Source organism: Carcharhinus amblyrhynchos, chromosome 12, assembly GCF_965287045.1.
Source record: "Carcharhinus amblyrhynchos chromosome 12, sCarAmb.v2.hapA, whole genome shotgun sequence".
NCBI classification, from domain to species: domain Eukaryota; kingdom Metazoa; phylum Chordata; class Chondrichthyes; order Carcharhiniformes; family Carcharhinidae; genus Carcharhinus; species Carcharhinus amblyrhynchos.
Genome location: NC_137335.1, coordinates 7,146,547 through 7,159,668, shown reverse-complemented (window position 1 = coordinate 7,159,668; position 13,122 = coordinate 7,146,547). Strand labels below are relative to the sequence as shown.

The following is a 13,122-nucleotide window of genomic DNA, read 5'->3' as shown; positions in this document are numbered from 1 at the left end:
AGCACCACTGTATGTTCAGGTAGAGAGGAGACCATTTGGCCACTCTGGATGTCCTGACCCTTTGCCAAAGGATTTGAAGCTAATCCCATTTCCCTGATGGCTCTGTGCACTAATCTGCAGTCTCTTGGAATTATAGAGAATCATAGAATCCTTACAGTGCAGAAGGAGGCCATTCAGCCCTTCGAACCTGCACCGACAACAAGCCCACCCAGGCTCTATCTCCAAAAACTAACTTATTTACTCTGCTAATACCCCTGACACTGAGGGACAATTCAGCATGGCCAATCCACCTAACCTTAGTTTTAGTTAGTGAGTGTCACAAGTAGGCTTACATTAACACTGCAATGACATTACTGTGAAAATCCCTTGGTCGCCATACTCTGATGCCTGTTTGGGTACACTGAGGGAAAATTTAGCGTGGCCAATGCACCTAAGCAGCATATCTTTCAGACTGTGGGAGAAAACTGGAGTACCCGGAGGAAACCCACACAAACAATATGCAAACTCCACACAGACAGTGACCCAAGCCGGGAATCGAACCCGGATTCCTGGTGCTGTGAGGCAGCAACGCTAACCACTGTGCCACCGTACATTTTTAGAGCGTGAGAGGAAATCGGAGCACCTGGAGGGAACCCATGTAGTTACGGGGAGAACGTGCAGACTCCACACAGATAATGACCCGAGTCTGGAATCAAACCCGGGTCCCTGACACTGTGGAGGCAGCAGTGCCAACCACTGTGCCACCGTGCCGCCCTAATCTCAGGGGATGCGACATACTTTCTCAACAATTGCCTGCAGCAGAGCTCTCATTGCATGCTTCAGCAACTTACTGAGTAAAGAAATTTCTTCCAACTGCTTCCCTCACTCTCTGTGACAGGGGTTTTAATTGATGTGTCTCAGTGGCAATTTTAAAGTGAACGTTTCTCAGCCCTGGCTGTGCTGATGGGACTTGACAAAGTAGCCGCACAAAAGAGTGGGCCTTACGGGTGACGGGTGGTGGGCGAGAGTTATTTATTGGGGAGCAACTGCCAGTCGATTCAGGACTCTTGGAACTGTTTTTATTGTGAGGTTAATTTAACACAGATGCCGTTACCAATGGCAACATTGCCAAGCCAGTGTGGCACCAGATCAGATAGACAAACATTCAATACATCTCATTGTGACATAAAGGGAGAAATAACATACATTTCACCAGTAGCACGGAGTAAGCTCATGATTCAATTTAATGACCCTGCAATTATGCTATGGGATTATAGCGTGCAAGTGCTTAAAATATCCATGTGAAATTCCGCTTTCTGCTGTTTTAGTGGATGTGTCAGCCTATTGAACTCAGATAGTGTTTCCATTAAAACAGTAAGGAGAGGAATTTCAGAGCAACATATTGCTTATCCATTCATTAATATCCATGCCTGGAGCAAGTGGCTTACTCTTGACTCCGCGGAGCCTTTCGACCATCTGTTTCTCTTGTGGGATCCAAGGTTGATAATACTGGAGGCCGGAGTGGAAAAGATCAACAACGACACTCTAGAAGCCCCGAACCTCCGGGCACAAAGCCCTCTGTTTGACTGGCAACTTGTCCACTGATCTACAGTTGCTGTATACGTACTCACTACGGGATGCACTGCAGCAAATAACCAATATTTTCCCTCCTCGCAAGACAGGCAGATTATCGTTGAATTACTCAGCATGCAAAATCCTTTTCTTGTGCCAATTAGCTGAATTTCCAGTAGAAAAGCTCGAAAACTTCAAGTTTCTAGGTGTCCAGATCACCAACAACCTCTCCTGGACCCCCCCCCCCCCATGCTGACACTATCATTAATAAAGCCATCCAAAGTCTCTACTTTCTCAGGAAGCTAAGGAAATTAGGCATGCCAGCTATGACTCTCACCAATTTTTACAGATGCACCATAGAAAGCATCCTTTCCAGATGAATCAGTAGTTTATTTATTATTAGTTCCAAGCAGGCTTACATTAACACTACAATGAAGTTACTGTGAAAATCACAGCTTGGTATGGGCTCCTGCTCTGACCAAGACCGCAAGAAACTACAAAAGGTCATGAATGTAGCCCAATCCATCACACAAACCAGCCTCCCATCCATTGCCTCTGTCTACACTTCCTGCTGCCTCGGAAAAGCAGCCAGTATAATTGAGGACCCGATGCACCTCAGACATTCTCTCTTCCACCTTCTGCCATTTGGAAAAAAATACAAAAACCTGAGGTCACGTACCAATCTACTCAAGAATAGCTTCTTCCTTGCTGCTGTCAGACTTATGAAAGGACTTACCTCGCATTAAGTTGATTTTTTCCTGCCACCTAGCTGTGACTGTAGTGCCCTCTCCTTTTCTTCTCCCCTATGTACTCTATGAATGGTATGCTTTATCTGTATAGTGTGCAAGAAACAATATTTTTCACTGTATATTAATACCTGTGACAATAATAAATCAAATCAAGTTGTTACTTTTTCTGGGCCAGAGAGTCTGAGTGGCCGTGCAGGAAAATAAATCTCCATCATTTAAACATCCTTACACTGCTAAATATCACCCCAATCTCTTGTGGTAAGATCAGTGTGGTTTAGCAATATAAATGCAGGACCATCACAATGTTTGTGGGGAGGCTGGGAATAGAATGCCACTTTTGCAAGACCAAAGAAGGAGCAGAGCTATCGCCCCTCTTCAAATGCAGTCAGTAACCTTAAATAACTACTTTTAAAAAATACAGGACTCTTTTGTCCTGTACGTATTTACCCTGTGTTCACGAGAACCAAAGTTGCGCAGGTCCAAAAAAGTCCCATCCACAGTGTTTTTCAAACATTGTTTGTGCGTCTCTCCCCAGGGATTATTAGAATTTGCCCACACACAGTCAGGTCATTTGGCCCATTGAGCCTCTGCCAGATCTTTGGACGACCCAATTAGTCCCATTTCCTGGCCCTTGCCCCATTGTTAGAATGTAACCAGTGACAGCTTTGTAGTGGATGTAATGTGACCAATGGTAACAAGATGTGAGGGTCAGATAACCCAGTAAACCAAGGAACCAATTACAGAATGATGTAATAGTCAGCTGACCAACTGATTCACTGTAAATAAAAACCTGCGTAGTATTGTGGGGAGCTTGGATTGGCCTAGAACACAGAACATAGAAAGCTACAGCCCAAACAGGCCCTTTGGACCACAAGTTGCGCTGATCATATCCCTACCTACTAGGCATACCTATAACCCTCAATCCCATTAAATCCCATGTACTCATCCAGAAGTCTCTTAAAAGACCCCAACGAGTTCGCCTCCACCACCACCGACGGCAGCCGATTCCACTCACCCACCGCCCCCTGAGTGAAAAACTCACCCCCGACATCTCCTCTGTACCTGCTCCCCAGCACCTTAAACCTGTGTCCTCTCATAGCAACCATTTCAGCTCTGGGAAATAGCCTCTGAGAGTCCACCCAATCTATATCTCAACATCTTATAAACCTCTATCAAGTCACCTCTCATCCTTCGTCTCTCCAGGGAGAAAAGACCGAGCTCCCTCAACCTATCCTCATCAGGCATGCCACCCAATCCAGGCAACATCCTTGTAAATCTCCTCTGCACCCTTTCAATAGCTTCCACATCTTTCTTGTAAGGAGGCAAGCAGAACTGCACACAGTACTTCCAAATGGGGTCTGACCAGGGCGAGTCCCCAAGTTTGGAGTAATGATGTTTCTTTATTAAACCCTTTCTTTGATTTTTAAGTTGGAGTAAGTTTTGTTATATTTTCATTATCTGTACTTGAAGAAGTTCCTTCTGAGGAAACACTCATTACCGTGTCTTGTCCTTATGCTTTCCATTTTGCGCCGAGTCGGTAGTCCCATTTTAAAAGTCCAATTAGTACAAAGAATTATAATTTACTTTGACATCACATTTTCCTTTGCCTTTTTGCTGTATTTTCTGAATGAGGCGTATTGATTATATCATTGAAAGGAAGAGTTCAGAGGCGTTACTGAGCCTAAAGAGTGTAAGGAAACTGAGTCGACATCCGTGGAGATAAATCATTAACTCGGGATGCCTCAGTGATTCTGTCATTTCGAATGTTTATATTAATTTAACTCTGTAGCACTGCCGCCGAGATAGGACTCATATCCTGCAGTAATACTGCCAGCTGAGAGCAGAAACAACAAAAACGCAAGGGGATAATCACTATTTAACATGGACAACAACACTACTTCATTGCACAATTAGAGATCTCTTTCGGATTGCAAGGAAATTACATTCTGTAAAGCTTTCAAATTTCCACTTGTTCACATTCTCCACTTTAATTCATGGGCGGCACGGTGGCACAGTGGTTAGCACTGCTGCCTCACAGCACCAGAGACCCGGGTTCAATTCCCAGCTTGGGTCACTGTCCGTATGGAGTTTGCCTGTGTCTGTATGTGTTTCCTCCGGGTGCTCCATCCACAGTCCGAAGATGTGCGGATTAAGTGGATTGGGCATAGTAAATTGCCCTTTAGTATCGGGGGACTAGCTACAGTAAATGCTTGGGGTTATGGGGATAGGGCTTGGTTGGGATTATGGTAGGTGCAGATTCACTGGGAAGAATGGCTTCCTTCTGCATTGTATGATTCTATGATTGTGGGAACTAAAAGGCGAGTTGTCCAGGTTAAAAATCTCTAAAAATATATTGGCTCAGAATTTGCGAGCAAAGCACTGGCCAGATTAGTGGTGCATACTGTTATAAATACCTAAATGATCCAGAAACGTGTCATTGGGAAGAAATACTTGTTTGATTTAATTTGGTTTATTATTATCACATGTATTGGGATACAGTGTAAAGTATTGTTTATTGTGCACTATACAGACAAAGCATACCATTCATAGAATACATGGCAGAGAAGGAAAGGAGAGGGTGCAGAATGTACTGTTACAGTCATAGCTAAGGTGTAGAGAAAGATCAGCTTAATATAAGCTAGGTCCATTCAAAAGTTTGATGGCAGCAGGGAAGAAGCTGTTCTTAAGTTGGTTGGTACATGTTCTCAGACTTTTGTATCTTTTCCCGGCAGAAGAAGGTGGGAGAGAATATATCCGGGATGTGTGGGGTCCTTGATTATGCTGACTGCTTTTCCGAAGCAGCAGGAAATGTAGATGGAGTCGATGGATGGGAGGCTGGTTTGAGTGATGGACTGAGCTACGTTCACAAACCTTTGTAGTTCCTTGCGGTCTTGGGCAGAGCAGGAGCCCATTCTAAGCTGTGATACAGCCAGAAAGAATGCTTTCTATGTTGCATCTATAAAAGTTGGTGAGAGAAGTAGTGGACATGCCAAATTGCCTTAGCCATACCCAATGAATGGTGAATTCCTACAAATTGCTTGATGATTTGCACTTTAGTCTCGCGAAAATGGCCTTCTAGTCTTCATCTCCCCGCGAATGCCACAACATTTCTGCACTTATACCGCTAAAACAAACCAAACTCACTGCAGAAAGTTGGACTGGTATTTAGCAATATAAGGACTCTTTAAATGATTGAGATTTATTTTCCTGCAAGAGCAAGTGACTTCTCTGGCCCAGAAAAAGATACATTTGATACTGTGCAGCCTCATTCCTTCCATTGTTCTTAGAGGTTTTTCAAAGTACATTTTAAAAAATGTTTGCCTATTTTTCATAGAACATAGAACAGTACATCACAGGAACATAGAACATAGAACATAGAACATTACAGCGCAGAACAGGCCCTTCGGCCCACGATGTTGTACCGACCAGTTAAAAAACAATGACCCTCTAACCTAAATCAATCCCTTTTCATCCATAAACCTATCCACGGATCTCTTAAACGCCCCCAAACTAGGCGCATTTACAACTGCAGCAGGCAGGGCATTCCAATCCCTCACCACCCTCTGGGTAAAGAACCTACCCCTGACATCCGTCCTATAACTACCTCCCCTTAATTTAAAGCTATGCCCCCTCGTGCTAGCTTTCTCCATCCGAGGAAAAAGGCTATCACTATCTACCCTATCTAAACCTCTAATCATCTTATATGTTTCAATAAGATCCCCTCTTAGCCGCCTTCTTTCTAGCGAAAACAACCCCAAATCCCTCAGTCTCTCCTCATAGGACCTCCCCTCCATACCAGGCAACATCCTGGTAAACCTCCTCTGCACCCTCTCCAAAGCCTCCACATCCTTCCTATAATGTGGGGACCAGAACTGCACACAATACTCCAAGTGCGGCCGCACCAGAGTTGTGTACAGTTGCAACATGACGCTGCGACTCCTAAATTCAATCCCCCTACCAATAAACGCCAAGACACCGTATGCCTTCTTAACAACCTTATCTACTTGATTCCCTACTTTCAGGGATCTATGTACACATACACCTAGATCCCTCTGTTCATCCACACTATTCAGAGTCCTCCTGTTAGCCCTATACTCGACACATCTGTTATTCCTACCAAAGTGAATTACCTCACACTTCTCCACATTAAACTCCATCCGCCACCTCTCGGCCCAGCTCTGCAACCTGTCTAAGTCACCCTGCAAACTATGACACCCTTCCTCACAATCTACCACACCTCCGACTTTGGTGTCATCAGCAAATTTACTAATCCACCCAACTATACCCTCATCCAGATCATTAATAAAAATTACCAACAGCAGTGGAACAGGCCCTTTGGCCCACAATGTTGTGCCGAACATTATGTCATATTAAAACTAATCCCTTCTGCCTGCCAGGCTCTGCCTGGTCCATATTCCTCTATGCTTTACATATTCATGTACTTATCTAAAAGCCCCTAACATGCTCCTATCATATTTGCCTCCATCTTCACTCTGGCAGCAGGTTCCAGAGACTTACCGCTCTCTGTGTAAAAAAAATTGCCCCTCACATCTCCTTTGAACTTTCCTCCTCTCACCTTAACTGTGTGCCTCCTGGTGTTTGAGATGCCGGCGTTGGACTGGGGTAAACACAGTAAGAGGTCTCACCAGGTTAGAGTCCAACCAGTTTATTTGATAGTAATCTCACAAGCTATCGGAAACAGTGTTCCTTTGTCAGGTGTGTGGAAGGTTCTGGTTACAGAAGGGTATATAAAGTCACACACAGTTTACAGAATACTGATTAGAATGCAAGTAATCAGTAATCACACCTGACGAAGGAACACTGTTTCCGAAAGCTTGTGAGATTACTATTAAATAAACTGGTTAGACTCTAAACTGGTGTTGTGAGACTTCTCACTGTATTAGACATTTCAACTCGGGGGAAAAAGATTCTGATTGTCAACCCTATCATAATTATGTAGACTTCGATTAGGTCCCTCCTCGGCCTCCGCCACTCCAGAGAAAACAGCCCTAGTTTGTTCAGCCTTTCCCTATAACTCTAATCCAGGCAGCATCCTGGTAAACCTCTTCTCCACCCTCTCCACATCCCTCCCATAATGCAGTGACCAGAGTTGACCAAATTGTCCCTTCCGTCTCATTAATATTTCTCTCTTAATTCTGTCTTTATTTCCCTTTCTTTGTTTCTCTTCCTATATCTTGATTTGATTCCAATTTCCCCTGTTTGCCACTCATCTGAATGACTGATTGCTTTTCTTGTCATAAGATCACAGATGACTTCAGGCTGAAACATGTGCAGTGAAAATCTCAATACATTACACCATGTCAGAAACCTACGCAAGCTGAAAGGGAAACTGTTAGTCAAAACTGTTGAACTGCTCTCCGTAAGCATGAAGGGACATAATTCCAGAGCCTGTGGGTCAAACACGGTTAGGAATTCCCTGAATGTAGGTTAAATGTCAAGCAAAAGTAAGTCTGACAGATGCTGATGCTGCTATAGGTCCCAATTTTCCAACTCAAAGCATTAGAAAGGACATCTTATCGACTCAGCATTAGCAGACGCTTTGTAACTTAGAACAGTGAACATGCTGAGTTGCTGCATGGGTGATAAGGAATAGAATGTTCTTGCCTCATTCAACCTGACAGATGGCATCTTGTACCTTCACCACCCGCTTCCCCTCTCCCTCTTTGTCCCAGCATTGGCAACCATGCCCCCAGACATTTAAAATCCCCCATGACTAGACCCTTCTCTCTTGCCATCTCTCTCCCTTTAGGACCCCTCTTAAAATGTACCTCTTTGACCAATCTTTTGGTAACGTCTCCCACTCTCCTCTTCCGTGGCTCAGCATCTTTAATGGAAGAGATGACAGGGTAAAATAAAATTTCTGTCAGAGAGAAGAGACTTCTTCAGGGTGGGCATTCCTGGAAGAGGTGGAGGGTCATCTAGACTTAAACCATAGGCTCTATTCTCTCTCCACAGACTCTGTCAGATCTGCTGAAATTTTCCAGCATTTTCTGTTTTCATAAAGTCCCTACAGTGCAGAAGGAGGCCATTCAGCCCATCAAGTCTGCACCAGCAACAGTCCTACCCAAGCCCTATCCCTGTAACCCCACACATTTATCCACTAATCCGCCTGACACATAGGAGCAATTTAGCATGGCCAATCCACCTAACCTGCAGATCTTTGGACTCTGGGAGGAAACCGGGGCACCCAGACAAAACCCACACAGACACAGGGAGGACGTGCAAACACCGCACAGACAGTGACCCGAAGCCGGAATCGAACCTGGGTCCCTGGTGCTGTGAGGCAGCAGTGCTAACCACTATGCCACTGCGCTGCTCCATTTCTGTTTCAATGTTCATTAATATCTGATTTATGCCTCTGTGAAGGCCTTTGGAATTGCTTCTTCATCTGAATGGTGGGGTGGGGGGGGTGCCAGATAAGTACAGGTTTTTGTTGTACCTCTATGATAAAGTGATATCTTGTGGAATTGAAGGGCTCATGCTAAATTGACCCTAATGTCAAGAGATTAGCATGGTAAATATGTGGGGTTATGGGATTAGGGCCCTGGGTGGGGTTGTGGTCGATGCAGGCTTAATGGGCTGAATGGCCTCCTTCTGCGCTGTAGGGATTCTAGGAGGACATTTGGAGCCTCGTTCATGCAGTTGAGTTACAACTAGGTGACACCACCAATGGAATCAACATTATTCAGTGCACCTTAGCTGTCAGAATTCATAGCAACAGGTTAGGTGAGTATCCGGTTCTCAGTCAAGTTTCCATATATAACGGTGAACTCCTGCCAGTGACACAGCAGGAGTACGCAAGACCAGCTGTAGACTTTCAGAGGCAAAGTCTGGATGAAGGGCTTTGGCAAACATATCTACTAAACCAAATCTTTAACTTAGTGGGTCACTTGTGTGTCAATGCTGGCTCAATTAGTAACACTCTTGTCTTCTTCGATTCCAGGATTTCAGTGTAACAATCTAAACTGACGCACGGCCCGGTACTGAATGAAGTTTGTAAAGTTTATTTATTAGTGTCACAAGTAGGCTTACATTAACACTGCAGTGAAGTTACTGTGAAAATTCCCTAGCCGCCACAATCCGGCGCCTGTTTGGGTACACTGACAGAGAATTTAGCATGGCAAATGTACTTAACCAGCACGCCTTTCGTACAGTGGGAGGAAACCGGAGTGCCCGGAGGAAACCCACATAGACATAGGGAGAATGTGCAGACTCCACAAGGACAGTGACCCAATTGAACCTGGGTCACTGGCACTATGAGGCAGCAACGCTAACCACTGTGCCACTGCACTGCCCAATGTTGTGGGTGCTACCAGTCAGACAAGTTGCTGTGACTGTTTACATCAACTGATGTAAATAACCACAAAATTGTTCTGGAGCAGAAGGAATTTAGCCTATGGGCCGGAATTTTACTGGCACGCCTGCTCCGATTCCAGGGATGGATGAGGCTTGGACAATAGCATTCTCTATTGGCCTCGGGCAGGATCATACAATCCTTGGGCAGACATGCTGGTAAAATTCTACCCATCACGTCTGCACCAGCTCACCAAATGAGATCCTGACTTGGTGCCATTCTCCTACCTCTCCCCCATACCCCTGCACATTGTTTCTACTCAAAAAGAAAATCCAATATGCTTTTGGATTAACCTGCCTCCACCAGGCAGTGTGCCCCAGACCCCAATCGCTCGGTGTGTGAGAAAGTTCATTCTCAAATCACAGGGGCAATTTTCAACCTGTGCTGGTTGTCTGTGAGAGCGGCGATGCAGGAGAAAGATACAGGGAGAATTGTGGTCCCCGATATCCCCCTCCCCTCGCTGGTGATGTCATGAGGTTCACATCCAGGAAGGGCGAGAAGTTCACTTTAGTATTTTCCCACACATTTGAATCTAATTGCCAACTCCCTTCCCCTCTCTGGATGTTCAAACCCTACTAATGTAATGTCACATCAGCGAGGTTTACAACAGCTATTTTAAGATGCAGGTCAATCAAGGGGATTATCTGGAGGGGCGGGGGGGGCTGCATAAGTAAGTATAGCCTCTGCGGGAAAGGGACATGCCCACTATCCTTGGCACTGCCGTGTGGCATAGGTCAGCATTGACAGGTTGGCACCCTGGCACACAGTACCAACCTGGAACTGACAATCTGTCAGTACCAACCTGTGCCAGGGGCAATGTCAGGGTCAGGTCTGGGGTGCCCTTGGTGGGGGGAGGAGGGGGTGATGTGACCCAATATGTGTGGTGGGGGGAGGGTGGGTGGTGAAGGATGATGAGGTCAGTGACGTGGGGACTTGCAGGTACTGGGGGGGAGGAGTTGGAAGTGGGGGGGGGGTGGAGGATGCGCGCAGTGAGAGGGAAACTGGTGGGCACAAAGAGGCGGGCGGATCAGGTAGTGAGTGGGCGGGGTGTGAATATCAGCGATACTTCATAGTGGTTGTTGGCTCTGTTGGGCGATGCGGCGGGGGGTGCGGGGGGATTGTAAAGGGAGACACCCGATACCTCTGTGGTTGTGGGGGGGTAGGGGGATGGAGGAGAAGGGTGTGCTGATGACCCTTTGAAGATGGTGCCCAGATCTCTGTGGTGCTGGCTCTATCAGGTCCCACCCCTCCAGACTGACAGCCTAAATCACATCTTCCCCCAATTTGTTTCTATCAGAATGTCTCAAGATCTTGTCTGAAGAGTCGGCTGTGCATCTAGAGGAATGCCATAGAATCCATAGCATCCCTACAATGCAGAAGGAGGCCATTTGCAGTCTGCACAGACTTTCTGAAACAGCATCCTCTCAGCATTCTCCTCTCCAAGAAGAACAGTCCCAACCTCTCCAATCTATCCCGATAACTGAACTTTCTCATCCCTGGAACCATTCTTGTGAACCTCTTCTGAACTGCCCAGTGCATTCATATCCTTCCCATAGTGTGGCGCCCAGAGCTGTACACAATATTCCAGCTGAGGTCTAAATCATGTCTTGTTTCAGTTCAACATAACCTCCTTGCTCTTGCACTCAGTTTCAAAGCAGAGCAGTGTCCTGGCCAACATTCATCCCTCAATTAACATCACACAAAGGACGTGGCCGTTATCACGTTGCTGCTTGTGGGAGCTTGCTGTGTGTTCATTGGGGGTTGCTTATGTTTTCTTCATTCTGATTGATAAAAGAACAGAGGACAGTGCAGCACAGGAACAGCTCCTTTGGCCCACCACTGCGCCAATCACATTGTCCTACCTAGACTAACCGCCTGTATCGCTCTGTACACCGCCTGTTCATGTGCCTATCCAGATAGGCCTTAAATGTCGCTAACATATCTGCCTCAACTACCTTACTAGGCAGTGCATTCCAGACCCTCACCACCCACTGTGTAAAAAATATCCCCCGCACATCTTTATTGAACCTTCCCCTCTTATCTTGAACTTGGATCAAAGGGATATGGGGAAAAGGCTGGAGAACTGGATCGAGAAGCTTATCAGCCATGATTGAATGGAAGAGCAGACTCAATGGGCTGAATGGTCTAATTCTTCCCCTATATTTTATGGTCTCATGGTTTATGGATAGTGCCCAGTGCATCAAAACACAGTAAAAGTGCTTTCAGATACTTGGCAGGAGCTGTATAAATGCAAGTCTTTCTCTTTTTTTAACATGCTTTCGATTTGTTTTTGATTTGATTTATTATTGTCACATATTTAGTATACGGTGAAAAGTATTGTTTCGTACACGCTGTACAGACAAAACATACTGTTCATAAATAGAGAGTGCAGAGTGTAGTGTTACAGTCATAGTTAGGGTGTAGAGAAAGACCAACTTAATGCGAGGCAGGTCCATTCAAAAGTCTGATGGCAGCAGGGAATAAATTGTTCTTGAGACGGTTGGTACGTGACCTGAGACTTTTGCATCTTTTTGCCGGTGGAAGAAGGTGGAAGAGAGAATGTCTGGGAGTCCTTAATTATGCTGATTTCTTTTCCGAGGCAGTGGGAAGTGTAGACAGAGTCAATGGATGGAAGGTTGGTTTGTGTGATGGATTGGGCTACATTCATGACTCTTTGTAGTTTCTTCAAGTCTTGATCAGAGCAGGAGCCCATACCAAGCTGTGATACAACCAGAAAGAATGCTTTCTGTGGTGCATCTGTAAAAATTGGTGAGAGTCATAGCTGACATGCCAAATTTCCTGAGTCTTCTGAGAAAGTAGAGGCGTTGGTGGGCTTTCTTAATTATAGTGTCAGCATGGTGGGACCAGGATAGGTTGTTGATGATCTGGGGGACACGGAAAAGCTTGAAGGTCTCGACCCTCTCTACTTCATCCCCGTTGATGTAGACCAGGGACATATTCTGGGAATTATTCAAAGGTGCCTTTCTTTTCTCTGGGATCTCTGCCACTCTTCTACCGAAATTACTGTGAGTGATAGAGAACAAAAACACATCCACTTGTCCCCCTTCCCCCCGTCCCAGCATCGCAGAAATTCAAACCACATAAACCATAGGGAGCCCATTATTTTATTCGATTGCAAACTAAGTAGCGACGGCATTTAATTTAGCCCCCACAACCAGAAATAAGGAGGTATGAAATGAAAGGCAGAGATATGAATAATGCATTCAGCAATGCCTGACGAGTCTTCTTATTTTAAGCACTTATCCTCAATAGGCTTAGAATTTACATGGCTGAACTTTACTTGTTTGACTTTCTGCGGAAACGAGGATTAAAGCAGTGCACTGATCACAGCAGAGTCTAATAGCTGCTGCAAGTGGAGCCTAACACAAATTACAACAGTTGACATGTTAAGTGACTGCAGAACAGTCTCTGAAGTATTGCAGATTT

General features: G+C 45.4%; 1 protein-coding gene across 2 annotated transcripts in view; it reads left to right on the top strand.

Moving 5' to 3' along the window:
- The window catches only part of LOC145350758 (synaptosomal-associated protein 25), a 118,179-nt gene that overhangs the window by 41,757 nt on the left and 63,300 nt on the right, over positions 1-13,122 (top strand). The window lies entirely within an intron of this gene.